The sequence below is a fragment of the Nematolebias whitei genome, chromosome 22 (assembly GCF_014905685.2).
Source record: "Nematolebias whitei isolate Nwh7 chromosome 22, NemWhi1, whole genome shotgun sequence".
Classification (NCBI taxonomy): Eukaryota; Metazoa; Chordata; class Actinopteri; order Cyprinodontiformes; family Rivulidae; genus Nematolebias; species Nematolebias whitei.
Window position 1 is genome coordinate 1,315,085 of NC_056519.1, and position 239 is coordinate 1,315,323.

At 54.0% G+C, this 239-nt stretch overlaps 1 protein-coding gene across 2 annotated transcripts in view; it reads right to left on the reverse strand.

Moving 5' to 3' along the window:
- lrp6 (low density lipoprotein receptor-related protein 6) overlaps positions 1–239 on the reverse strand; it is a 20,071-nt gene that overhangs the window by 2,178 nt on the left and 17,654 nt on the right. The window lies entirely within an intron of this gene.

Here is a 239-nt window from a genome sequence, read left to right on the forward strand (position 1 = left end):
AACAGAAGAGGTACCTGTGGGAACAGAAGAGGTACCTGTGGGAACAGAAGCTGTACCTGTGGGAACAGAAGAGGTACCTGTGGGAACAGAAGAGGTACCTGTGGGAACAGGAGCTGTACCTGTGGGAACAGGAGCCGTACCTGTGGGAACAGAAGCCGTACCTGTGGGAACAGAAGCCGTACCTGTGGGAACAGAAGCTGTACCTGTGGGAACAGAAGCTGTACCTGTGGGAACAGAAG